General features: G+C 40.6%; 1 protein-coding gene across 3 annotated transcripts in view; it reads left to right on the plus strand.

The window, feature by feature from the left end:
- Window positions 1-26,591, plus strand: part of RALYL (RALY RNA binding protein like) — a 1,540,715-nt gene that overhangs the window by 312,067 nt on the left and 1,202,057 nt on the right. For all 3 annotated transcript variants that reach the window (XM_077492950.1, XM_077492948.1, XM_077492949.1), the window contains exon 2: window positions 12,880-12,964. The gene's annotated coding sequence lies outside the window, so the exon portion shown is untranslated. The remainder of the gene's footprint in view (window positions 1-12,879; window positions 12,965-26,591) is intronic.

The raw sequence follows: 26,591 nt of genomic DNA on the forward strand, positions 1-26,591 counted from the left end.
GTACCAAACAATAGGACAAATGAAATTAATAAAAAATGACAAAAGTTTATTGCAGAATAAATAGAAAAATTCCAATACAAGAAACAGAGACCTCCACCAAACAACATCTATCAACATCAACATCTAAAAAACATTAAAAACCAGTTACATCATCAGTTGATAAGGAGGACGTTGGTTACCTGCACAGCATCATTGTTTGTCCCTCCTCTTATCCTCTCTGTCAACACTGGGGTGACATTAGCTGAGTGAGGGAAAGAAACTTATGCCACGTACACACGACCAGTTTTTCCATCAGAATAAACTCTGACAGTCTTTACAACGGAGTTCCGACGGAGTTCCTCTGAAACTGACTTGCCTACACACAATCACACCAAAGTCCGATCGTTTAGAACATGGTGATGTACAACACGTACAACGGGACTAGAAAAAGGAAGTTCAATAGCCAGGAGCCAATAGCTGCCCTTGCATCATTTTTGGTCCGTCAGAACAGCATACAGACGAACGGTTTTCCCGATAGAAATTGATTCCATCGGAAAGATTTAAAACATGTTCTAGGTCCATCAGAATTTTCGAAAAAAAAGTCTGCTGATTGCTGAAGCCCACACACAATCAGAATATCCAATGAAATTATCCCATCTGACTTTTTCTGCCGGAAAGTCCGACCATGTATACACGGCATAAGGGAGAAGAGAAACACTGGAATACCTCTAATGTTGGGTGTCCTATGCATGTGGATGTTTCTGTATTATGTTAAACTATTTGTTTCGTATTTCAAATTTCAGAATGGGGTGCAAAATTTTAAAGGATGCCTAGACTGAAAAAAAGGTTGAGAAACACTGTGTTAAAACACTGCTGTGATGCTACTCCCTGGCTGCTACTGCAGCTATTCAACCCTTTAGGTTCGTAGAATACCTGCTGTCCTGCTGCACACAGTGGTTCCTCTCACCAGCTCATATATCACAACAGGCCATAAGGGATAGCAGGAGAAATTACTGCATGTTACTTCTTGATCGCCCACTTACGGGTGAGTATCTGTAATACTGCTCACTGGCTCCTGCATCACTACAGAGGGAGGAATCATTACGTGTATGGGAGGGGGGCAAGTGTTCAAGAATTTTTCTTTATTCGGAGATTCGGATATATACAAATATCCAAATTACAATATAAACTAATTTTACCGAATGCTCCAAGAAAAATCGGTAAGTTGAAAGAAAATTTTAATATTTCGAATACAAAGTTGGCAAAGGAATTCTGAAAATGAATTGAATGAATCAACTGAATTTAACTAAACAAAATAACTAGATTACTGAAACAAAATGAATCAAAACTAAACACATTTTTTCGTCATGCACATGTCTATCTACAATTGCATCCTATATATTTCCAAAGTAAGGTTTCCTTGATTCTTTTATATTTCCTCTTACTGTTGATGTTACTTTAATGAGAGGACATTTTCAGAATCCATAACATGCACTGTGCATATGTCTCAGTACATTGTAAATAGGGCAGAAGGTGCTGCACAATTTAAAGCAGTGGTTTGGTATTTTAGCGCTTCCTGGGAGCAGCACTCCTTACCAAATGTCATTTATGGGAGAAGCATCAGAGGTGGAACCCTATATAAGCTGGTCATGCATGGATCAAAATTCGTTCAGTACAGCAGGGATCAGCAGAATTTCAATCCATGTATAGGCAAGCTGATTGTACATCTATCAATCAACTTGTGTACAACCAAGTTCTGGCGGGTTTATCCTGAAAGATCAATGCCGCTGCCTATAGCCGGCAACACTGAGCATTGTATTCTGATGGTGGGGATTGCTCCCTATGCTCCCTGCCATCATAATGCAAAGGCTCCTTGGGAAGGAATCCCCTATCCACCATTCAACAGCTTGACACAAGGCATGTAAGTGAAGCAGCCAGCAGCTGCTGTGGAATCAAACATGTAACCAACACCGTCCACACGATGGATGACTCAAGAAACTCTGCCCGCTTACAATGCTTGCTTTACACATTATATCCTGAAGCAAAGATAGATAGATAGATCGATAGATAGATAGATAGATAGATAGATAGATAGATAGATAGATAGATAGATAGATAGATAGATAGATGTAATGGTTGCTCATCCCTAGTAATGCAAGTCGCTTTGTAACTATTCCAACCCGATCTATAGACACATATTTCCAAAGTTATTATTATTAAACATCAGTGCCAAGATACCATTCTAAATCTGTGCTGCTGTGAAGAGGCATTACAGTAAGAGCTGGCAGTCGATGCAAGTAATAAACAATATTGTCTGCTGAGTAGCATTAGTGAATCACTTTCAAAAAGCATGCTCCTCAGCTTGTCTATTTATCCACTTCTACTAGACTATAATGTGTGTGTTCATGAAAAATATGGGTAAGTCTACCAAGAAAAAAATAAATAAAATCAGTGCAGAGGTGAAACTAGATTCAGGATGGATCCAGGACTGTGGGGTCACTGGGATGTAAGTTATGAAGTACTGGGGGATTTAGGGTTCTATTAAATAGCACATGCTTTGAAGTGCATACTCTAAATAATACCTAGGTGCTACCTCAGCATTCATACATGCACAGAAACATATCGTGTTATAATTCCTTAGTGTCAGTGTACATTAGATATGCGGCCAAAAATATGTACATCTATACAGAATTTAATAAGACACATGAGGGTCAGGATCAAGCACCAGGGTTAAATGCCATAGCAACAAACCTCAAACAATACAAATCATGATAACTCATACTTATCCTTTCCCTCTTTTGCCCACCTTAAGGTATTTGTGGTTAAATTAGGGAAGGAAACTGTAGGGGGCAGGGGCACAGGCAGTGTTTTGTCAGTCTGTACCAACTGCTAAGAACTCTACTGTGGTAGCAAGGCATAATGTACCCAGAAAGGGCATCACCTTTGTCATTCACTGTACTGTTCTTTGCCTAAGCAGGCCCTAGACCTACTAGTAGATTAGAGTGTGTTAGCAAAGAAAGAGATAAAGCATTTCAATGATAATATCAGCTTTTAAAAAGTCAGCATTTGCAAAAGTGCTTTGGGAGGTCTCTAGGCTGTGCTATATTACAATATTATGAAACAAGAGGTAAGCTTGCAGCTTCTGCTCTCATGTATTTTCTACAGCTTAATTTGTTTAATTAAAATTTAATTTTCAGTTTAAAGTTTTCTTTAAAGGCTTGGTCTAGTAATTTACAATTGTGGTTTGAATATATTTTTTAAAAGTGTAAAAACTAATAACCTAACCACGTTAAGGTGACACTAAACTCTGGTTGGCTTCTTTTGCTCTCAGCCTCCTCCAAATCTCCAAAAACCATTTTTTTCACTGCTGTGATCTGACTTCTTGTTAGATGATAGCTATGTTTTTTGTTCATTACAAACTAACAGAAGTGATGGGGAAAAGGAGAGGTTTAGAAGATCACAGAAGACGTTACAAGAAGGCAAAAAACACAATAAAAATGAATAAAAGATGACTCAGCCATTAAGTAATTGATGCGTCTGAATTATTTTTGGAGAACAAGGATATAATTTAAGCCAGTCATTCATACTGTAAATCAAAATTCAGCCAGTTTAATGTTTAGGCAGGGAGGTTGTAAATCTAATTATTGACTTCTGTTCAGCTGCCCTGTTGGATTTCCCCCACTCAGTCAGAGCTGCAGGCTATAACCTGTATAACAGTGTATTCTGATGGTGGGGAAGTTTCCCCATAGTCAGAATACAATAACTCAACAGAGAGGAGAGAATTCCCTCATCAAATGTGAAGTTGTTTTTTTACACAGAGCCTGCCTTCTGAACTACAGAGTTGTTGAGAGAAAGACTTTCAGGAGGCATAATCAGTACAGGAATCAGCGCTTGCAGGCAACAAGGTACCATGGGACATTTAGTCCTTAGAAATTGAAAATACAAAGCAGAGGAGAAGCTGCAAAGCATGCAGGGAGCCCAAGAACTTGTGGAAAGACATGGCCAGCAGACAGACAGCACAAACAATATGAAAAGAGAATTTTCTAATACGTTTATATAGGAATGTCAAAAATAGCCACTGTTTATATTGCTATTACAATGGCTATATTATAAAAGTTTATACTGAGATCATAAAACTCCTTTAAACTGTACCCTGATCACAAATTTATAGAAATGACAAAAGCAAAGAATTACAAAGGAAAACCTAAATCCCCTATCTGACTGAGACTCTTGTGTGATTTCTTATTGCCGGAAGCCCCCCTGGTAACAGCAGCCGAATGCCAATAACACTTTGTTTTTAGAGCTTGATAGACAGGTGAACAAACACTGAAATATAGCATTTAAAATGGTATATTATCTAAGTATTTAGGTTTATATAAAACTCACAAAAAATATAATATATTGCAGCTTACTAGTCTTTAGAAGTGGTGGCTTCATTAGTTTTCCATTTTTTAAAAGTACAGAACTCCTGTATCATAAAAATTCCTATATGCTGAACTGAAATCTCAGACAATATGATCTACTTTCCAAGCTTTCTTTTGTGAGCTACATAACTCTTCTTCCCTATGTAACACAGACGAGGGGGAGAGCAGCCAGGGGTGACAATGATGCTCCTTCATAGACAAAGTACAATGTGCTTTGTCACCTTACAACAAGAAGTGTGTTACCGGCAACATTACTAGGTGACACTAAATGCAAAAAGCCTTACAAAGGAAACTAATGCAGCCACTAAGGACTGCTGAGCTGCAATATATGACTTTTTTGGGAGGTTTAGATATGCTTTAAGGTCTGCCACTCAGGAAGAAGATACTTGGAATGTCTGTAATTTTATAAACTCATTTACAGTCCTGTGCATAAAAAATGCATGCATTTTCAATATGCTTGTTTACATATCACAATACATTTTCACTCTGGAGGGTATTTATGTAACACCCCTTGCAATAAAGAATATTTATTGTGGTGTACCTGATTGTAAAATGCATTTGCTGGAAAATCGCACCTGCAGCTAGATATGCTATCTGAGAATAGAGCCATTGAGAATGCTTGTGCAGAACTTTGCATGTGGTATAAGGTATGTTAGCTTAGGCCTATTATTTCATGAAAACATGCTTGTTCTTGTATACTCAGTTTTTTCTGAGCAAATGTAGTGAAAACTGAAAACTGCATTGCCTCATGTTAGATAAAACCTAGACACTTGACACATAATTAGCTGTGTTGCTCTGGTGGGTGGATGGAATGTCATATAGAAGACAATTAAAATAAACGTGACACAAACCAAGGAAGTGTGTTTATGGCACCACCAATATCATTATCTCTGTACATTATGTCCACTAAGAAATTAATCTATTTTTTTTTTCCAATGTATCTAAACTTGCTGCTGACACCACCAACTGTGGACAGGCGTTCCACATTCTTACCACTCTAACAGGAAAGAACCCCTTACACAGTTTAAGATTGGACTGCTTCTCATCCAACTTCATTGCGTAGTCATGTGTCTTCTTTAGAGACCTAAGATTAAATAGTTTTCTCCCAATGATACATCACCATTTAAAAATATTATGATCATATCTCTTAAGTGTCTCTTCTCCAGGAAGAATACGTTTAATGTTTGTAGTCATCGCTCATGACTGAAGTCCTCTTAGCTTTATTTCCCTTCTCTGGACTCTCTCCAGTTTGAGCACATCCTTCCTGAGGATTGGTGACAAAAATTGGACTGTATACTTAAGATGTGGCCCAACCAAAGTTTTATAAAGTGGTAGAATTTAGTTTTATCGGTTGAGTAAATATCTTTTTTAATGCATGCCTTGTTTGCTGCATCTTGGCATTGCATGCTATTGCTGAGCCTGTGATCTACCTGGACTCCCAGATCTTATTACATCCACAATTCCCTCAGAGGTTCTCCTCCTAATGTCTAACTTGCACTTATATTTTTTGTCCCCAAGTGCATTACTTTACATTTTTCAATATTAAACCTTGTCTGCCATAGAGCTACCCACCCCTCAATTTTTACTAATTCCTATTGTAAAGTTGCTGTATCCTGTTGTTAGCAAACACTGAGATTGAACTATTTATTTCAACCTCTATATCTGGCTTTTGAGACTTTTCTGATTTGTCTATTTTTTGTTGGGATTTTGGTTATATTGGGGTTTAATAAATGTGGAAAATACCTATTATTCATCATGATCCTTTGACTGCCTAGCCAAATAGCAAAATGAAACATTATTATTGCAATAGCACCTAAGCCTATTGACATTTAATTTTAATCTAACATTACAATATTATATATAGTAAAAATCTATATAACGTGTTAAAAACTACCAAAACAATGATTAAACAGATTAATAAAGTATATTAAAAGGAGTCTTAAGAAGACATCTGCTATTTTGTTCCCTCTAAATTCAAACCAGAGAAAAGTTTCGTAGAAGACTGTGAATATAAGAGGATCCCCAGTAACCTGTTAATCTCTTTATTACCACGCATTTGAAATAAACTGCTAGCAGACCGAAGCTTTGTGTAATATATAAAAGTTTAGCTTAGTTTTAAGCTGTGCAAATACATTTTAACAAATGAAATGTTAGCTGCACACTATCCAGCTTAGAGGTCCATATCACCCAGGAAAAGCTTTATGCTATTCACCAAGTCACTTAGGTGTATTATGACCTCAACAATAGGCACACAATATTAATCTTTTCTAAATAGGACCTGCCATAAGTATCTTAGAAACAGCTCTTGTAGGAACTTAGCTGGTAGGAATTAGCCAAGTGTAAAACTGCATGGAAACCCTACCCGCCACAGGAAAACAATTTCACTATTCAATAAATTAAAATAATGCACGACAAATAGAATATGCCTGCTTATGGCAAGGTTTCAAATGGAAGGATTACAGAAATTCATTCCATTCCGAAGCATTCATCAGAGGTGGGTTCCAGCAGAGAATGCTGAATTGTTCACATTCTTACTTATGTTGGAAAATGCAGAAAATGTGTTTCCATTGCAGAAAAGGGAATATTTAATCAATTGTTATTTACATACATTATGTAGAAGCAATTATTGGTCAAAAGTGGAGTTATACTGCTACTGTTTTGAGGTTTTCTGTCTTTTAGTCACTATTCTCTAGTTCCTGTAAGGTCATGAAAAAAGAGGTCTACAGAACTTCTATTGATGGGAGGTTATGCAAACATAATGTGCACATGTTGCTAATTCTACTAGTCACATTTCAATACCCTCAACATTAACTACTTTTCTGTTTATACAGAACTCCAATTCAGCCTATTGGCAAAGGAAAAAATGTAAAGTATAATAAACCATAGCAATTTTTAAATTCCCAGGCTAAAAATATGACCCAAAAAGTTATAGCAAGGAGAGACAAAAAAGGATCAACACGCCTTTCACTGAACCATTGCCTAGCAAAATAGAGTTGTCTTAGAAGAAAAGCTATTTAAATAGTAGATGATAGAATATTGGTTGGGCCATGCGAATTACACCTTTACGGGCCATGGCAAACTGTACATCCAGAATTATAGATACAGCCCAATAGTATAGGGCAATTTATTCCAAACTTCATACAGATTCAGTCTTGTTGAGCATTATCTTTGCAGTATTTGAAAGCAATGGGGTTGATTTACAAGAGATAAAAGACAAAGTGGCTGTTTACTTTGCAAGACACTTTGTAAGACATTTTTTCCTTAGCTTCCTTAGCAATCACATGCAAGGAAAAGCAGTATTTTTTTTTCAAATATAAGTTTTATTCAACTCCAAAAAAGGTGATGAGGCCCCCCCAATACAATGAGAGGATGTACAGTAACAAGACAGTGAACTGTGAATGTGGTCAACAGAGATAATATATCAAACATGTGGCAAAGCAGTATTTTTGCTTTCACGCAATTGGACAATGGAAATCAGCAGAGCTTCACTTTTTATGAATTTATGAATTTATGAAGCTAAGGGAAAAATTCCCTTGCAAAGTGAACAGCCTATTTTCCTTTAGTAAATAAACTCCATTGGTTTCTATGGAGTAGGGCTTGAAGACTAAGAAAAAGTATAACACAGGAGGTTATGGTAGGAGGGACAAAATGAACAATAAAGTCCTCCAATGAACCAATGTGAAGTACAACGGAGCCTTCTTAAAGCAAAAGTTATTCACGTCTCATTCTATTACATATCCCAAAAATAAGGACATTTCCCCCATTTTTAGTTAGTGAATGGGGCCATGAAAATCATTCCTTTATGCCCTATGCTTAACTGTACAAAAGAACAACCACGGTAAATCACGAATACCGCTAAAATTATAGAGGTATTTATTCCAAACTACAATGCAATTTCATTGTGTGTGTGTGAAATTTAAGAGATTTTCAATTCCATCCCGCATAAGGAATCACACACTTCCATTCATTCAAAAGAAATGTGAGTTTTACCTATATTGTTTTCCTATTTCATTATAAAGTAAGTTACCAAGTTTACATTACAATGTAGATTATAAAAATATCCCACTTTTACAATGTTACTTATTAGTTGTCTATCACTTACACACTCTTGATTATTAAATAAATATTTTGCAGAGAAAGAGAAAACTCATTACAAATTGTTAATTAAAAGCGGGAGTTCTGCCAGTTTTTGTTTTTAAAAGTCAGCAGCTACAAATACTGCAGCTGCTGACTTTTAAAATATGGATACTTACCCACCCAGCACGATGTCGGCACCCGAAGCCGATCTCTCAATCGGCTCTCGGGTGCTGCCGCCTCCATCTTTGGTATGGGAATCAGGAAGTGAAGCCTTGCGGCTTCACTTCTCAGATCCCTGCTGCGCATGCGCGAGTTGCGCTGCGCAATAAAGATGGTCCCTACTGTCTCTGGGATCCGTATGTTTCCCAGCAGACAGTGGGGGCCCTGCAGGAAGTGGCGTAAATACCCGCAGAATCTGTGGCTATCTATGCCCGGAAGTGGGTGCAAATGCCTGTATTATACAGGTATCTGCACCCCCCTCCCCCCTGAAAGGTGCCAATTGTGGCACCGGAGGAGGGAAGGTTCCAATGAGCGGAAGTTCCACTTTAGGGTTGAGCTCTGCTTTAAAGTGCTCACCAATGACACAAGAGCTGGATGAAAATAGATTTAAAAGGAGTGCACACAACATTGGATTCAAGTAGTTTGGATGTTCTGTAAAAAGAGAACAGCATTATGGATGCATAAACACATCAGCAAAGGAAAGGGACAGTGAATGAGCTGCTGCTCTGACGTGATCAGTTTTATATATAGTAAATTGGAGTCTAAGGTATCAAGCCCTATAAAAAACATGCTCTTCTTCAACACAGCAGCTAAGAATAAATAGGTCAATTTGAAAAGGAGACTAAAGCTCGCCTGCTGGCTGCATATGAGTATAAGTCAAAATATTTATTATTATGATGATTATTACTATTATATACAGGATATATATAGCTCCAAAGTTTACGCAGTTTACAACATAAGGGCAACATAAGGGCAGACAGTACAATTACAATACAATTAATACAGTAGGAATAATTAGAGCTAATAACCTTTTCCTGTATTTACTATATATTTCCCTGTTTAATATTAGTGTTTGACAGGAGGTACCTTTAATGTCTGAATCTCTTCATATTTTTCATAACAATTAACACAGAGCAGTCTATGTCTTAACTGAATACAAATGTAATAGTAATGCCATCTGTGTATAGCTTGAATTAATAAACATTGCCCTCTGCATTTCACACGAGTCTGATATTTTCTACATCTGACCTACAATATTTTTTTCTTCATATTAATTACCTACTTTGGGAGAATTGCAGATCGAAGGATCATGCACGATCCATCCCATGCTAATTCTATATGGTGGAAAAATACAATGCTTGCGGTGTATTTTAACAAGTGAAACTTAACGTATTATTGTGGTGTGACTTTCAATATGGTTAAGGTCTTCATTATTTACTCAGAAGCAGAGAAAATTAATGAATAGGCACGTACACTCCAACAGGTTGCTGTACAATATATATTAGCCCCATACATACCAACTTTACATGGAAAGGAAATTTACATTACAAGTTTATTTGTGAATCACCCATAAAAGAAGAAGAGAAATATTTGGGAATTATTCCAAAACAGAATCGCAAGTCCTGGTCAGGTAGTCATGTTCATGCTTTTAAATGGGGGTTGCAGAGTGGCATGTATGTGGCTTATCTTGGATTTGCTGGCTTCGGCAATGATCCAAAGATTTTAGAGTCACCTAACCGTACCTTTACACTTCCACTGAGCCATCATAATAATGGTCAGTAAAAGGTAGGCAAGTTTTAGCACTATCAGGAAATGCTAAAGCTTTGTCAGAACATCTGGGGATTTGGTCATAGATGCAAAGTATTAGAGGCTCCCAATGAAGTGTTCAGGCACCTTGAGGTGCCTGCATTTTATATATTCAGTAGTTTTTTTTTGTTTTTTTTTATTTATGACAGATTGTTTTTAAAAAGGTCATATCTGACTACCTACATTTTATACAATTTGTCAGAAGGTAGATGCACAGAATATGTTTCCTCCTTGTATGTCCAGACTTGTTACTCATTACACCACCAATAGGGACAGGATAAGCTCAGCAAACATGTCACCTTAACAGGACCTTTCTGAATACTGGTAATTGAAGCCAAAGTCTTCTAAAATGTACTTGCGGCAAAAGTCTTCCAACTTCAGTATTCAAGTTGTAATTGATTCTTACTTTTAATTTTAGGAGTAACTCTGCAGGCAGCTAAAGATAGATTTGAATTAGTAAAACAGCACATTTTGTTTTAGAATAGCAATTTTATATGGTATTTTAAAGCAAGGGTTTTTAGAAGGTTTGTAGTCATGTATTCAGTCCTGTTCCACCTGGCCAGCTACCTTGTATACAGCAATAAGCTGAATTCATTACAATTCAACCAGACCTTCAAAAAGGGAGTTGAGGTCCTATATGTTCATTTTATGAATCACTTGTATTTGGTTAATGAGAATTATGAGATATGAATAGAGTTTGCATTAGGTGGCACTATAAACAGATTTAAAGAGCCTTTGCTACGACTCCTCCTGATGACTAACTCCAGCTATGCTCCAGTCCTTCACATTTATACTTATCAACCTTGAGCTAAAACTCATTGTGTTCTGTTCAGCCATCCACCCCCAATCATAGAGAATTTGAACAGCTACAAGAAAGAGAAAGAGTCATAGCAACATGTTGGTATACTTGGAGAAAGGGTTGGCACTGAAATAAAACAGCAGGAGACAAATAACTGTGGAAAGTGACATTTAGGGCCAGAAGTTTAGCCCTCCAAACAAGAGTTGTAGGCTGATGTTTTGCCCATGTGCACCAGTGTAACTTAGTGGGTGTAATACAAGGCTTTCAGGTTTTGGAAATAAGGAAATGGAAAAAGCATTAGTGATGTGCATAGTGGGTAACCCAGCCAATCACATTTTCTTTTCCTTTGGTAACATTTGTTAAAAAGTACTCAACTAAAGAACCCGTCTTATGGGCTACTACAGACCATACCCAATGTAACATGTCAACATCATACTATTTAAAAAAAAATATTTAAATCAAGAGAATAACTTGTTTAACCTCCCTAGCGGTAATCCTGAGTGTGGCTCTGGGTGAAATTTCTTTACCAAAATCGGTAACCCCGGAGCCACACTTGGGATTACATCGCAGGATCCAGGCAAAGTTACTAACCTTGTCCCCAGGATCATGTGAATTCTCCCCGCTATGTGTGCTGGATCCGTTCCCTGTTAGCGTTGTGACGCACGGGGACAGAGCCCCGTGCCAAATTCAAACAGTGAAAAACACATAATACATACAGTACATTGTAATCTTACCGATTACATTATTGTATCAAATTATTTCACATCCCTAATGCTTTGTTCAGTGCCCTGCCTGCACTTTTATATTATATATACTGTTCTTTCTGCCTGGAAACTTAAGATTGTCCATATCAACCAAAAAGTGTCCCTTTACATCAAAAGTGAGAAAACAGTGATAATAAATTAGAATCACTTGCAAAATTGAGTGATAGTGATTTGTGGGGAAATTCGTTATCAAACACTGAAAGTAATGACAGCTATAATTCTGCAACTGAGCAAATTTCAGTGTTTTTGATTTGATTACATTATTAAATAAATGATATCATTATTATATTATTTGTTATAATTATTTATAATTATTTATTATATTATAATTTATGATTTAGCGTTTCAAACTTTATCATACCTGGGATGACTACTAGACTATTGCTTGGGCAAATTTAAGTGAATTATTCCTAAAAATTACAGGACTACAATATAAAACGTCACATTTCCATGCAAAACAATATATGATTTTGAGCATCAAAAGTCTGACATAATCATATCACAAGGGAGGTTAAATAGGTTTTCATTATGGCATTTTGTTGACACATTAATTTGGCTATAGCTGTAGTAGGCCACAAGGTGGGGTGTTAAGTCAAGTTCATTGACATTATTAATACCAAGGACTCTAGTTACTGTGGAAGGTTGACTAACTTCTGAAAAGCAGAGTGTGCTTTAAAATCTGTGAAATCATAATTGGAATTGGTTGATATAGGCTACCTGTCAGGATGCATAATGCTTTACAAAAAAGTTGGTGGATAACAACACAAAATAGCTGTTTTTTTTTGTTTTTTGTTTTGATTTCTAACATTTTAGGAAATAGCCATATACTAGAATACATTCATGTATGCCCTATACCCATAAAAGTAAATGTAATTTAAATTGTAGAATGACTTTAGCTTCAATGTTTTATAGGTGATATAAAAAATACATTTACTGCCTCAAAAGTTATGTTATGATTTTTATCACACCTAATGCCTTGTTTTATAAATACATTGTGCATATTATAATACAGGATTTTCTTTTTTTACAGGTAACTTTGAAAGGACAATAAAGACATAGCTGAAAAAACTGGATTCGGAAGAGGGAAGGTTACACTAATTTGGATTTTTAATCAGGTAAGTGAAAAACCAGCCATTACCAACAGCTATATATGTGAATATGGTATGCAGCAGCCAAAAGCAATATATAATCCCTGGCTGTTATAAAAGTGTATCTTATCAGTACAGCCTGTCAGCCTATATATAGTATATTGAGTTTACCGTTTCCTATATGGACAGAACAAAAGAGGAGTGGTATGAGGCTGCTGAGAGATGTCATTAAACTCAGTGCTGGTCAGTAGACTCTCTGCACCAATCAGCAGCCATCTACTATGTTAAAGTGGAAAGTCCGGTAGTAGCTGCATTTAGTGCAGGCATCATTCTGGTCCTAATTTAGTAAGAGGCCATCGGCTATTGTCAAAAGTGGAAAGCTTGTTATCATGTGTTATATAATATGATTTCAAATTTATCCTTCTGTTTTTATACATCCAAAGCGTGCCTGAACTCAGAAAAAACTTGGTAAGACTATTTTTTTTACAGGTTATGGAGCAATTAATAGGAGAGCTGAAATAATATACAGTCAACTTTTAACTGCCCTTAGGTATTCTTTAATTTCAGCTCTCTCTACCTGGGTACCGGAGGCTTTATATAGATGAAAAACTCGCCTTAAAAACAGACTGCTGGCTATACTTTAGAAAAGGGTGTATGATGACATTCATATCTCACATAATAAAAAAACAAGCAAATGCATGGTATGCTAATAATATATATTTTTTTAAAGATGCATATTTTTGCTTTTTAACTATAAAGTGTAAGATATACTGGAGAGTGCAAAATCTGGTGAAGCTGTACATGGTAGCCAATTAGCTTCTTACTTCAGCTTATTGATTCAACCTGATCCTGTTCCTTTAAAGCATGTTATACAGCACAGCACTTGTGCTGTGTCATTTGGCCCTCTGTATACCCTAAAAAACCTGACTGATCCTGCCTGGCTATATCCTCCCCCTGCAAACAGACCACGATAATCATGGCTGCTGAGCTCCTGATATTATGGTCTATTTGCGTGATTCTGTCAGCCACAGCTCTCCTGTCTGCAGCTCTCCCTCTGTCTGTGTCCTCTCCCTTCCTCCCCCTCCCCTCCCTGCTCGTAGCTGCACCCCCCCCCCCACTCCTCTTATATCTGATAATAAACCTTCTTATCTCCTCTGTAGCATTAGAACATCTGTCCCTGTGCCTGTGTAATGTAAAGACTCAGCTGATCTGTACCTGTATAAACGGCTCCAGTTGCTCAGCTGATTGTCGTCTCTCACTCTCTCTCTCTCCACTCTCCCCTTCCTCCACCAGCTGATGTCAGCAGGACAGAGCCCTGCCCACTTCAGCTCTGAATTGGAGAAACAAGGGAGCTGACATGTCAGCAGAGAGCACTCAAAGTGCAGCTTATACAGGTACAAATCGGCAGTTTTTTACATTACGCAGACATAAGGACAAGTGTTATTATGATACAGAGGGGATAAGGCTATGTTAGTACAGCAGGTTAACAACCTCTTTAACCTTTTGGCATCCACACTGTAACCGAATGACAGCCACAGCATGGACCTGAATTTCCAGGAGGCCGCCATATGACAGCCTCCCCTGTGCACAAACCCTACAGGGCACATGCAGAGCGCACTCTGATCACCGAGTCACTGAGACTTTGGTGATCAGCAATCTGAATAAGGGGCCGGTCCCGGCCCCTTACCATGTGATCAGCTGTCAGCCAATGACAGCTGATCAGACAATGTAAACAAAAGCTTGGTAATCTTTTTTTTTCTCCTCACACTGAAAGCGTAAGGAGAAAAAAAAGCCGATCACTGGCTCATCTGCAAGGGACATTGGTCTCGAAGAGGAAGCAGCAATTATGCCTCATCTGTGCCACCTGCCATTGCCACCTGACAGTGCCCACAGTGCCAACCAGTGCCACCTATCAATGCCCACAAGTGCCACCTATCAATGCCCACCAGTGATACCAATCAGTGCCACCTAGCAGTGCTGCCTATCAGTGTAACCGATCAGTGCCCAATATTGCCACCCATCAGTGCCCATCACTGCCACCCATCGGTGCCCATCAGTGGCGCCTCATCAGCATACATCAATGAAGGAGAAAAATTACCTGTTTTAAAAATTTTGTAACAAAATATAATTTTTTTTTTTTCGGTCAGTTTACATTTTTTAACAAAAAATAAAAACTGCAGAGGTGATCAAATACCACCAAATGAAAGCTCTATTTGTGGGAAATATATAAAAATGTAATTTGGGTACACCGTTGCATGACCGCGCAATTGTCATTCAAAGTGCGTCAGCGAGGAAAACTGAAAATTGGTCTGGATAGGAGAGGGTTTAAGTGCCCAGTAAGCAAGTGGTTAAGCTTTGACAAATAACCTGGGTGCTTATTGGTTTCTATGTAGAGCTGCACCAGATTTTTCACTGTTCAGTTTTAGTTAATCAACTCCAAGGAACATTAAGATATACTGCACACATTTGTATTGTTTACTGCTTCCCATCAAATCCCAAAAGTGACAAAAAAGAGTCCAACCAGGGATGTCATATTTTCTAGTATTTTTGGGGTACTGCTTTCGCAACATACACCAATTTGGGTTTTTGTGTAATACCATAAAGCATTTTAAAGAGTAAGGTTGTAGTAGGTGGATTTGAGTCCATTCTGTGTATTTGTTTCACTTTACGTGCTTAGAAGAGTTAATAAACCATGAGCCAAAAAAGTCCAAAACCATAGTCTCTTTGGCAAAGCAGCAATTCTTTTTGTATAACATGCTGGGAATAAATCATATTCTGAAATTATCCCAAAGGATAAACCACAGGAAGAGATCCTATTAGGAGGTGTTTGGACAACAGTTTGTGTTGGAAAGTGTCAGAAATGTGGGGATTACACCTTCACTGGACCACATGACTCCATTACCTTAAGAATTGCACTCACCGGATTAATATCAAAATATAGACTTTTTGGGTACGTTATGACCATACGATTACTAGCGGGAAGACATCTGCCAGGATATCCCAAAAGACATTACCAAGGATTGGTTTGTACACTCCGGTCCTATGATTCACCATTGCTCCAAATCCATAATCATTCCAATAGGCTCAAACATAGGGAAGGAAACAATCCTCATAGCGTGAATCCATATAAAACATATTTTTTTATTGCATAACCCTATGCACTTATAAACAAATATAAAAGAATCACATTTCTATGTAAACATATTGCACTGTATACTGTGTCTCAATACTCTCTCACCACTCATTGAGATCTAATCATCCACAGTGATTCCCGGGAAGAGATTGAGACATTTGAAGATGCAGCAAGCCATGTGGTCACACCTAGACGCATTTCATCATTCCATCTTTATCAATAGGCGTGGCCGCACGGCACAGACTTGCAGATTTATAGCCTCTCTGTGTTACACCTTAACCCCTTCAGAACTCAGGGTCATTTACTCAGCAGTTCTCACCGGAAACAATCAGAGCTGCAAAGTGGAACTAAAGTATTTCTCTCCACAAGCAGCGTCAATCTGATTTTACCATGTATGGGGCCGACAGTGTCTAGAAACCCGGCATGTCCTGCACCGATGCCACCACACAAAAAAAATATATACATACAAACATAAAAATTATAAGAAATATATAATTGCTTAATTAAATGTAGCACCCTCTACCAGAAATTAGGTGCTAGTAAGGGTTGTTTTACTAGGTTTGTTCAGCACTGTCTGTTTTGATCTGGGGGCTGGGAGTGGTTAGAGCAGCAGTGGGTGTGAACACCTGGCTCCAGTTCTGAGGTGCCTCCTCTGCTTCCAGGGAGAATGCTCTGGAAGAGGAGGCTGGGCCTAGAGCTGGAGTGGCAGGCAGCACATGTGGGAGCTCTGACCAATCCCTAACTGGCATTGGCAGGGGACAGGCCTCCTATAAATATACTGAGGTCACATGCTGCTGGGGAGGAGTAGCTTACGGGGTGACTTGAGGAATGGAGTGCTAGACAGCCGCAGGAGCACACCCCCATCTGGGGGGTGGGATTGCAGGAGGAGGCCCGGGGAGAACTGTTAGGGAACATTGCCTTTACACAGTCACTGGCAATGTCTCTGTCACCACACGGTTGGTGGTAGGGAACTCCTGGAAAAGAGGGGCAGGAGAAGCTGTCAGGAACGCATGATCCAGGAAAGTTCCTCATCAAGGACTTAGGGCTAGAAGGTTGGAAGGTCGGTGAGTGTTACCAGAGTGGATGACTGGAGGATGTGGCAGGGATTCTGTAAGGGAACTCTGCTTCTACAAGGTCACTAGCAGAGTCTTTATCATGCAAACAGTGGATGGGGAAGATTCCTGGATCAGAGAAGAGACTGTGGGCATGTGTATGTCAAATACATGTGGCTGGGGAACACATGATTTGCAAGTTGAACTGGCTGAGAGCAGTAATCCATTTCCTAGATGATAGACTTTAAGCTATGAGGCCCACGGGGAGAGGTTCTGCAGGCCTCAGGCCTAGTAGCAGTGAGTCACCAGAGCCAGTAGAGGGGTTTATTCAGAGTGAGTTTTTCATACCCATTAGAAGAGTATGTATTATACCCAAATGTAATCACATGTTGTGCAGGAGGAAACCAAGAGTGCAAGGAGAAGCACGTTTGGGCAGGTAGTGAAGAGAACTAAGACCATTACTTTTACATGGTCAAAAGTGATGTTTCTGTCCCTCACACAGTGATGGAGGGAGAACTCTTAGTAACAGCAGTCTGCATAGAGACGCAGGGAGCAATAGTCTGCATAGGAGATGCAGAGGAAGTAACAGTCTGCAGGGAGCTGCTAGAGAAGATTTCTACTTAGTCAAATGTTAACATTCAATCTTAAGGCTCTAAATATGATAAAAGTATATTAAAACCTGTAGATATTATGGCAATGATTAATTCTATGAGCATCCCATATCCAAATCCTTATCTAAGTTGTACCCCCCAAATAAAACAACAAAAATAAAGCTTGCAAATGACCATTCATTGTCTCTGGAAAGGATGCATAAAGTCTGGCAGTGGGGTCATTTGGCGGATTGTTTGTCAGTAGTGCCAACACCATGGCGACATAAATATTTAAACATATTTAAAATATTAATATTTTAAATGTTTAGATATTAATTGATGCAATTATATATATATATATATATATATATATATATATATATATATATATATATATATATCTATTATCATTTTTACATTTTGGGTTAATGTTTATTATCTGGATGTTAGCGGTGTGTGGTGGCGTTGGTGCAGGACATGCCGGGTTCCTAGACACTGTCAGCCCCATACATGGTAAAATCAGATTGAAGCTGCTAGTGGAGAAAAATACTTTAGTTCCACTTTGCAGCTCTGATTGTTTCCGGTGAGAACCGCTAAGTAAATGACCCTGTGTTCTGAAGGGGTTAAGGTGTAACACAGAGAGGCTATAAATCTGCAAGTCTGTGCCGTGCGGCCACGCCTATTGATAAAGATGGAATGACGAAATGCGTCTAGGTGTGACCACATGGCTTGCTGCATCTTCAAATGTCTCAATCTCTTCCCGGGAATCACTGTGGATGATTAGATCTCAATGAGTGGTGAGAGAGTATTGAGACACAGTATACAGTGCAATATGTTTACATAGAAATGTGATTCTTTTATATTTGTTTGTAAGTGCATAGGGTTAAGGGGGGATTTTTGATGCAATAAAAAAAAATGTTTTATATGGATTCACGCCATGAGGATTGTTTCCTTCCCTATGTTTGAGCCTATTGGAATGATTATGGATTTGGAGCAGTAGTGAATCATGGGACTGGAGTGTATAAACCAATCCTTGGTAATGTCTTTTGGGATATCCTGGCAGATGTATTCCCGCTAGTAATCGTATTGTCATAACGTACCCAAAAAGGCTATATTTTGATATTAATCCGGAGAGTGCAATTCTTAAGGTAGTGGAGTCACGTGATGCGGTGAAGATGTATTCCCCACATATCTGATGTTTTCCAACACGAACTGTTGTTCAAACACCTCCTAATAGCATTTCTTCCTGTGGTTTATCCTTTGGGATCATTTCAGAATATGATTTATTCCCAGCATGTTATACAATAAGAAGTGCTGTTTTGCGAAAGGGACTATGGTTTTGGACCTTTTTGGTATTAAGTTTTGTTATTATAGTAGCTGCTAATTGATCTCGTTTTCAGAACCTTACATCTAAGAGCTGGATAAGTGACCCTGTTTACTTTAGATTAGAGCTTAGAAGACTATTTAATTAAATTTTGATGTATGTTGGAAATGTAAATTCAGTTGCTGTTTGAGTTACTTTCTGACCTCCTGTCTGGTTTAAGCATTTTGGTTGTGACATTAAAGTATAACTAAAGGAATTTTTTTTTTTTTTTCGATTTGGATAGCGTGCAGAGGAATTAGAATGCTTGTCAGTTTGTATTGCTGTCTGTGCTCCTGTTTGGAAGATTTACCCTTTCTATTTGTCCAGTTTACAATTATCTTTTAATGTGAAATAAAATCACATATTTTGGGTTGTCCTTAAAAAAGTAATAGAGGGGAAATCTTCCAATGGGACACTAGTTCTGGTGACCTTGGGGTCCCTAAGGAATTCTCTTAATTTTTCCCTCACTTCCTGTTTGGCAATGGGACAGGAAGTGATGGGAAATCTTCACAATGGGACACAGATGGTGAAAAAAAATCTGACAGGGGTTATAACCCTCCCTTGCTCTATCCAAAATTAAAAAAAAAATGTTTTGCCTATAGTTTTGCTGAGCGAACATTACAGGCGGTCCCCGGGTTACAAACAAGATAGGGTCTGTAGGTTTGTTCTCAAGTTGAATATGTTTGTAAGTCGGAAACAGGTAAATTTTTTAAGTGTAGCTCCAGCCAAAAAAACAATTTTTAAGCTTTCTGGACAAAAAAGGGAAGGGTTAACACCCCTGTAACATTTGTTTTGCTGTCTGTGCCCCTTGTTTACAAGATTTCACCTCACTTTCTATCCCAATGACAATTGGATTTTGAAAATGTTGGGTTGTTGTGGAAACAAGCCTTGGTAATAAAGCATCAGTGGAGACACCTTTTTCCCATGATAACTCTTACAGGAGTGAATTTCCCTTCCTAGGGGGAGATTTCCTCTCACTCCCTCCATTTGTAAGTAGGAGTAGTTTGTAAGTTAAATGTTTGTAACTAGGGGACCGCTTGTACTCTAACTCTAAGCCCTTGTAAACACGGTCGGACATTCTGGCAACAAAATTTGTCGGATTTTGTCCAAAACTGGTGTTGCATACACACGGTTGGACAAAGTTGTCGGAAAATCCAATCGTTCTGAACGTGATGACGTTATTTCGTTACGATGGGACTACGTTCAGGCTAGTAGCCAATAGCATTGGTCTAGGAATTTGATCTGAGCATGCATGGCACATTGTCCGATCGGAATTCTCTACACACAATCGGACAAAGTCTGATCGGATCATGTTGTCGGAAAGTTTTATAGCTCAGCTCTAAAACTTTGTCCATCGGATATTCCAATGGAAACAGTCCGATGGAGCCCACACACAATCGGATTATCTGACAACACGGTCCGATCGGACATTTTCCGTCGGAATGTCTGACTGTGTGTACAAGGGCTTACAGAGGCCCAGAAAGCAGTTAAAATCCAACAGAGATTCTAATCTATTCCTCACTTTGTCCAGCAAAAAAGTTTTGGCTGGACATAACTTTCAATTGTTGTGTATCAATTTTACTCATACTTTTAAATGGTATATGTATAACATTTTAATGGAGTCAACTATCTATCACACAATTTCAATCTCCAGTTTGTTCTGCATGCATATTGGTTTTAAATCTATTTGTCAATGGGAATGGCAGTTTTCTAAAATGTGGGTGAGGTCAGAGAGACCCAGCAAAGCAAAGAATTGTAGAAATGTAAGACCATAGACAACAAAAACTAACTTGAAATAAAGAATAAATAGCCAGTAAGTTATAGGTAAAATTGTTTATAACAATAAATCTAGACTTTGAAAGAAAAACATAGGTTATAGCCTTTATTTTCTTTCCCGTATTTGTTGAAATGTTCTTGCAGCTTTCCTTATCATCAAGTTTTTAAATTCAATTGCACTGGGAATAGAGATCACTCTTACCGTGTTCTCAGGCAGACTGAGCTACTCTGATCTCATAAGTGTAACAGTGTTAGTGGTAGGGTCTACAGATAAATGTAATCATACTGCTGAAATGGACTATTATTCCAAATAAATCCAAGCCATCAAACAGATTATTCCTCTTCATGCTATTTAATGTGCTATTTATCCACAGATGATTGAAACCATAAAACGTCAGAGCCAACTATCTATTTCTTCAATAACCGCTAACCTGCCAAATGTAGTATATTGAATCCATCAATAATTAAGTCCACAAACTGTCAGGCTGCCTTGTTTATGTGTAAACATGTGACTTACTGTATGGATTTCTTGTTCCTGTTCCAGCGGTTCAAAGCGAATAAATTGTTTTTGTTTCGGGCACACAGCTGCCTTTTCATGAGGATGAAAGGGATCGCTAACCATTTTCATGCCATTATTTTGGATTGTGAAGTTCACATTAAATCTTGATTCACTTGGCAGATAGTTGATGAATTATTCATTGCTATTATGATTCAAGTTTGTTCGTTTGTTTTCGAAGGGCTTATTGTCTGTAGAAACAACTGCTGGATGTTGTGAATTCTAAGTGCATTGCCGGCTTCTATTCTATGTGTTCGGCTCTCCGGTGTCAGTAGCATGCATATAGCTGAAGAAATGTTGACTCTGGACTCAAGGTCATTCTGTGTATAACAACAGTGCTGACTTGAACTGGAGAATGATTCCACTCCCAGTGCTATCTCCTTGTGATCTAGGACTAGGCACATTGGGGCTGATCTATAACAAATTGGATGAAGTAAACTTTTATTTAAGCGGTGGCTTTTATTTTTTTATTTTTTTAGATATCAATTCATGTCATTGCTAGAGGTGTTCTAATATACAAAGGCTAACTGTAGAGTCTTCTTCCTGCTGTGAGAAGCAACTCTCTATTAATTGTGTAAGGAAGAATGAGAACACAAATATGAAAAAAACTAAAGAAGCCTTATAGACTCTGCATTAGCAATAGTTTCCAACTGTCTGGATATGGAGGGACTGTGCCTCTATCCCTCTTGCCTCATCATCTGTCTCTTATTTTGGTCTGATGTATATACTGTACCTGTATATATAAAAAAATGCAATATTTAGCTATCAAAAAGCATTTTGCCATCCTAAACCTTTCATCTAATTCTAAAATTCTGCATTTTGTTAAAAGCCAGTATAAAAGGATAGTAGAGGAGAAAAAACAAAACACTTGTGGGTTTAACTAATAATTTTTTGGGTATTAATTATCCATAATGAGGTGTGTTTTTTTTTTTTCGTTTTTTTTACTAATAGGTGTTAAGTAGTGATGGACGAACTTCCGACGGGACGTTTCGCGAACGCGAAACGCGAACGGACACAAACGTTCGCGAAAACGACCGTTCGCCGCGGGCTCCATTGACTTCAATGGGAGGCGAATTTCGCAAACCTTTAGGTCGAATTTGCGGCCACGGGGTAATTATTAGGGGGTAGCACGTAGTCCCACCACCTGGACAATAGCATAATACATGTATGAGGTGAATTTGGGATCGATAACTACAAGCATTTTTTTTTTATTTGGGAAATTGTTCTGACAATTCAGGACTATGGAGCTAATGAAGGCAATGGAGGAGAGGGAAGGTCAGGGACCAGGGTAGGCAAACAAGAGGGTGCAGGAGATACAGAGCACTGACAGCAGCACCGTAATACAGAGCACTGACATCAGCACCGTGACATACAGCGCTGACAGCAGCTCCGTGACATACAGCGCTGACAGCAGCTCCGTGACATACAGCGCTGACAGCAGCTCCGTGACATACAGCGCTGACAGCAGCTCCGTGACATACAGCGCTGACAGCAGCTCCGTGACATACAGCGCTGACAGCAGCACCGTGACATACAGCGCTGACAGCAGCTCCGTGACATACAGCGCTGACAGCAGCTCCGTGACATACAGCGCTGACAGCAGCTCCGTGACATACAGCACTGACAGCAGCTCCGTGACATACAGCGCTGACAGCAGCTCCGTGACATACAGCGCTGACAGCAGCACCGTGACATACAGCGCTGACAGCAGCTCCGTGACATACAGCGCTGACAGCAGCTCCGTGACATACAGCGCTGACAGCAGCTCCGTGACATACAGCGCTGACAGCAGCTCCGTGACATACAGCGCTGACAGCAGCTCCGTGACATACAGCGCTGACAGCAGCTCCGTGACATACAGCGCTGACAGCAGCTCCGTGACATACAGCGCTGACAGCAGCTCCGTGACATACAGCGCTGACAGCAGCTCCGTGACATACAGCGCTGACAGCAGCTCCGTGACATACAGCGCTGACAGCAGCACCGTAAGCAGCCCCAGGAGGAAGTCAGCACAGCACAGGGATGGTGTGATCCCCTCATAATAAGAACCCCCAGGAGGAAGTCAGCACAGCACAGGGATGGTGGGAGCCCCTCATAATAAGAACACCCAGGAGGAAGTCAGCACAGCACAGGGATGGTGGGAACCCCTCATAATAAGCAGCCCCAGTAGAAATATGACACCGCTCAACCTCTTCAAAGAGGAGGGTAGGGGCATATAGTACGGTGTGCTTTTTTGGGTCAGGGAAGTGAGCCAAATGAATTAAGAAGGTCTGTGTGCTTGATTCCAAAAATTGTTTATAGACATATACATGGTCTACTGATCACATGTGTTGAATTCCTCCGAGATCCATGCCTCATTCATTTTTAGAAATGTGAGGTAGTTAACACTGTGGTGAGCTAGGCGAGTACGCTTATCGGTCACAATCCCCCCTGCTGCGCTGAACGTCCTTTCGGACAGGACACTGGATGAGGGGCAAGCCAACAGTTCGATTGCAAATTGGGCAAGCTCTGGCCAGAGGTCAAGCCTGCCCACCCAGTAGTCTAGGGGTTCATCACTCCTCAGAGCGTCCACATCGGCCGTTAACCCAATGTAGTCGGACACCTGACGGTCTAGGCGTTCCCTGATGCTGGATCCGGATGACACCTGTCGATGGGTCGGCTGAAAGAATGACCTCATATCCGAAGTCACCAACACATCTTCAAACCGGCCTCTTCTTGCAGGCGCTGTTGGATTGGTACCCGCAAATCCTTCTCTGGGAGTGGGAATTGCTCCTCTGCCAGCGCACGCAAAAGCAGAATGCAGCATTTCTCGAAGCAAGGCCTGGAAGTGCTGCATTCTGACAGCCCTCTGCGACGGCGGTAACATTTCCGCCATTTTGTGTTTGTACCGGGGGTCTAAGTACGTTGCCACCCAGTACTGGTCCTTGACCCTCATGCTTTTTATACGGGGGTCCCTATTAAAACACTGGAGCATGAAGGCCCCCATTTGCACTAAAGTGGAAGCGGTGTGGTGGCCTGGCTCCTGCTCATCATCCAGGATAATGTCGTCCTCTTCATTCTCCTCTCCCCATCCTCGCACAACAGGGATCCCAGAAAGGTTTAAAGCATGCTCTTCTTGCTCCTGCTCATCCGCCCCGGCACCATCCTCCTCTGACTCCTCATCAGACTCCTGTTGTTGACTTGTCTCAGATAGAGTAGCCCCCCCTGGGAATTCATCCAGCATTGCGACTTCCTCATCTTCCCGCTCCTGCTCCTCCACAGCCTGATCAATGACACGACGCAATGCACGCTCCAGAAAGAAGGCATAAGGTACCATGTCACTGATGGCGCCATGGCTGCGACTGACCAGTTTGGTGATCTCCTCAAATGGCCGCAGAAGTCTGCATGTGTCGCGCATGAGCAGCCACTGGCGCGGTGAAAAAAAACCCAGCTCCCCAGAACCGTTTCTTTCGCAGAGTTCATACAGGTAGACGTTAACTGCACGTTTCTGCTGGAGCAGCCTATCAAGCATATAGAAGGTTGAGTTCCATCGCGTCGGGCAATCGCAAATAAGACGTCTGACCGGCAGATGGTGTCGCCGCTGAATGTCAGCAAGGCGAGCCATGGCCGTGTAAGATCTTCTGAAATGGGCCGAGATTTTCCTTGCCTGCCGCAAGATGTCCTGGACCCCAGGGTATTTGACAAGGAATCGCTGCACGACCAAGTTTAAGACGTGTGCCATGCACGGCACGTGCGTGATTTTGCCCTGTTTCAATGCGCTAAGCAGATTGGCACCGTTGTCACACACCACTTTACCAACTGTCAAATTGAGCGGTGTTAGCCACTCATCTGCCTGTGAACGCAAAGCTGAAAGGAGTGCCGGGCCAGTGTGGCTCTTTGCTTCCAGGCACAACAGACGCAGCACGGCATGGCAACGTCTCACCTGGCATGTGGAATAGGTTCTGGGGAGCTTGGGCGGTGCAGTGGAAGAGACGCTAGCAGCGGAAAAGGAGGAGGCAGCTGAGGAGGAGAGGGAGGAGGATGGAGTAGGAGGAGGAGAAGAAGAGTCAGGCCTGCATGCAATCCGTGGCGGTAAAACCAAATCTACACGGGTGCCACGGGTTACATGCTTGACGGCCGTCAGAAGGTTCACCCAGTGGGCAGTAAAACTGATATACCTTCCCTGCCCGTGTTTGCTAGACCACGTGTCTGTGGTCAGATGTATCTTGGCACCGACACTGTGTGCCAGAGATACATTCACTTGCCGCTGAACATGGCCATATAGCTCTGGGATGCCCTTCTCTGAGAAATACTTCCTTCCTGGGACCTTCCATTGTGGTGTTCCAATGGCCACAAATTTGCGAAAGGCCTCCGAGTCCACCAGTTTATATGGCAGTAGTTGGCGGGCTATGAGTTCTGACAAGCCAGCCGCCAACCGTTGGGCAAGAGGGTTATCCGGCGTCATCATTTTTTTACGCTCAAACATTAGGCCCACGGAAGCCTGCCTTTTTGCAGAAAAATGTGAGCTTGGCGTGATGGAAGGTGGAGTGGAGGACAATTGTGAGGAGAGAGGAGAAGGAGAAGTAGAAGACGAGGCTGGACGGTGAGAGCCTGCAGTGTGGCTTTGTGTGTTCCGTTGCTCCCACTGGGCTCGGTGATGGCTGCTCATGTGCCTTCTTAAGGCGGTCGTCCCTAGGTGAGTATTGGGCTTACCGCGACTAACGCGTTGACTGCAAAGATTGCAGATGGCAACGCTATTGTCAGCAGCGGACACGTTAAAAAAAGCCCACACTGCGGAGCCATGTGCCGGTGTCCTGGGAGCGCCAGATGTGACCGTACATGGTCGATGACTCGCTCCTGATACATTTGCAGTCTGCTTTGTCCCTGCTGTGCAATGTAAGTCATTGCTGCTTCTCCTCCCTATCTGCTGGTCCATATCTCCCTCTGAACTCCCCTCCTCTTCCTCTCTTGTGGGCACCCACGTGACATCACTAGACACGTCATCATCAACGTCACCTTCCCCACCGCTATAAGTAGAGTAGGCAGCAACACCGGGGACCAACCTCCTCCTTGGGCTGATCTGGGTACTGGCGTCAGACTGCTGAGTAGCGCTTGTTGCTACCTCCTCTTCCTGATCCAATACCAAGAGTGGCTGCGCATCAGAAATGTCCTCTTGATATGGATCGGAAAATAATTCCAGTGACT

Source organism: Lithobates pipiens, unplaced genomic scaffold, assembly GCF_037356315.1.
Source record: "Lithobates pipiens isolate NorthernLeopardFrog02 unplaced genomic scaffold, aLitPip1_a1.2 Scaffold_19, whole genome shotgun sequence".
Taxonomy (NCBI): domain Eukaryota; kingdom Metazoa; phylum Chordata; class Amphibia; order Anura; family Ranidae; genus Lithobates; species Lithobates pipiens.